The sequence below is a fragment of the Colobus angolensis genome, unplaced genomic scaffold (genome assembly GCF_000951035.1).
Source record: "Colobus angolensis palliatus isolate OR3802 unplaced genomic scaffold, Cang.pa_1.0 Scaffold6, whole genome shotgun sequence".
NCBI classification, from domain to species: Eukaryota; Metazoa; Chordata; class Mammalia; order Primates; family Cercopithecidae; genus Colobus; species Colobus angolensis.
The window spans coordinates 12,900,140-12,902,721 of record NW_012119598.1 but is presented as its reverse complement, the minus strand read 5'-3'; the positions used below and the strand labels follow the sequence as shown (position 1 = coordinate 12,902,721).

Here is a 2,582-nt window from a genome sequence, read left to right as displayed (position 1 = left end):
TTGCTTTCCATTTGCTTGGTAGATCTTCCTCCATCCCTTTATTTTGACTCTATGTGTATCTCTGCATGTGAGATGGGTCTCCTGAATACAGCACACTGATGGGTCTTGACTCTTTATCCAATTTGCCTGTGTCTTTTAATTGAGGCATTTAGCCCATTTACATTTAAGGTTAATATTGTTATGTGTGAATTTGATCCTGTCATTAAGATGTTAGCTGGTTATTTTGCCCATTAGTTGATGCAGTTTCTTCCTAGCATTGATGCTGTTTACAATTTGGCAAGTTTTTGCAGTAGCTGGTACTGGTTGTTCATTTCCATGTTTAGTCCTTCCTTCAGGAGCCCTTGTAAGGCAGGTCTGGTGGTGACAAAATCTCTCAGCATTTGCTTGTCTATAAAGGATTTTTTTTTCTCCTTCACTTATGAGGCTTAGTTTGCCTGCACATGAAATTCTGGGTTGAAAATTCTTTTCTTTAAGAATGTTGAGTATTGGCCCCTACTCTCTTCTGGCTTCTAGAGTTTCTGCTGAGAGATCTGCTGTTAGTCTGATGGGCTTCCCTTTGTGGGTAACCCTACCTTTCTCTCTGGCTGCCCTAAACATTTTTCCTTTCATTTCAACCTTGCTGAATCTGACAATTATGTGTCTTGTGGTTGCTCTTCTCGAGGAGTGTCTTTGTGGTGTTCTCTGTATTTCCTGAATTTGAATGTTGGCCTGCCTTGCTAGGTTGGGGAAGTTCTCCTGGATAATATCCTTAAGGGTGTTTTCCAACTTTGTTCTATTCTCCCCGTCACTTTCAGGTACACCAATCAAACGTAGATTTGTTTTTTTCACATAGTCACATATTTCTTGGAGGCTTTGTTTGTTTCTTTTTACTTTTTTCTCTAGCCTTGTCTTCTTGCTTTATTTCATTAATTTGATCTTCATTCACTGATATCCTTTCTTCCACTTGATCGAGTCAGCTATTGAAGCTTGTGCATGCATCACGTAGTTCTCGTCCTACAGTTTTCAGCTTCATCAGGTCACTTAAGGTCTTCTCTACACTGTTTATTTCAGTTAACCATTTGTCTAATCTTTTTTCACGGATTTTAGCTTCCTTGCAATGGGTTTGAACATCCTCCTTTAGCTCGGAAAAGTTTGTTATTACTGACCTTCTGAAGCCTATTTCTGTCAGCTCATCAAAGTCATTCTCCATCCAGCTTTGTTCCGTTCCTGGCGAGGAGCTGCAATCCTTTGGAAGAGAAGAGGCTCTCTGGTTTTTAGAATTTTCAGCTTTTCTGGTCTAGTTTCTCCCCATCTTTCTGGTTTTATCTACCTTTGGTCTTTGATGTTGGCGACCTACAGATGGGGTTTTGGTGTGGATGTCCTTTTTGTTGATGTGGATGCTAATCCTTTCTGTTTGTTAGTTTTCTGTCTAAAAGTCAGGTCCCTCAGCTGCATGTCTGTTGGAGTTTGCTGGAGGTCCACTCCAGGCCCTGTTTGCCTGGGTATCACCAGCGGAGGCTGCAGAACAGCAAATATTGCAGAAAGGCAAATATTGGTGCCTGATCCTTCCTCTGGAAGCTTCGTCCCTGAGGGGCACCCACCTGTATGAGGTGTCAGTCAGCCCCTACTGGGAGATGTCTCCCAGTTAGGCTACACGGGGAACAGGTACCCACTTGAGGAGGCAGTCTGTCCATTCTCTGAGCTCAAACACTGTTTGGAGAACCACTGTTCTCTTCAGAGCTGTCAGACAGGGACGTGTAAGTCTGCAGAAGTTTCTGCTATCTTTTGCTCAGCTGTTCTGCCCCCAGAGGTGGAAACTACAGAGGTGGCCTGCCTTGCTGAGCTGTGTTGGGCTCTGCCCAGTTTGAGCTTCCCCTGCCTCTTTATCTACCTACTCAAGCCTTAGCAATGGTGCACACCCCTCCCCCTGCCAGGCTGCTGCCTCGCAGGTGGATCTCAGACTGCTGCGCTAGCAATGAGCAAGGCTCCGTGGGCATGGAATCCGCTGAGCCAGATGTGGGATATAATCTTCTGGTGTGCCATTTGCTAAGACCATTGGAAAAGTGCAGTATTTGGATGGGAGTGTCCCGTTTTTCCAGGTACCGTCTGTCACAGCTTCCCTTGGCTAGGAAAGGGAAATCCCCCAACCCCTTACGATTCCTGGGTGAGGCAATGCTCAGTTCTGCTTTGGCTTGCCTTCCGTAGGCTGCACCCACTGTCCAACCAGTCCCAGTGAGATGAACCAGGTACCTCAGTTGGAAAAGCAATCATCCGTCATCTGTGTCGATCATGCAGGGAACTGCAGACTGGAGCTGTTCCTATTCGGCCATCTTGGAATGGAATCCTCCTAGAGGGCATTTTTAACAGAGGAAAGGAGTGCAAAGTCCCTGAGACAGGGTCCTGCTGTGGGTGTTCAACAAAGAGGCAGGAGACCCGTGTGGTTGCAGCTGAGCGCGCGAGGGAGGAAGGAGGGGGAGTTGAGCCTCAGGGAGATGGAAAGGAAGAAGGCAGAGCTCCTGGTGGGTGCCTGACCAGTGCTCCAAATGAGCCAGGAAACCCCTGGGGCTTTTTTTTTTTTTTTTTTTTTTTTGAGACGGAGTCTC

At 46.2% G+C, this 2,582-nt stretch overlaps 1 protein-coding gene across 1 annotated transcript in view; it reads right to left on the bottom strand.

Annotated features, from left to right (window-relative positions):
- Window positions 1-2,582, bottom strand: part of HIVEP1 (human immunodeficiency virus type I enhancer binding protein 1) — a 157,367-nt gene that overhangs the window by 23,793 nt on the left and 130,992 nt on the right. The window lies entirely within an intron of this gene.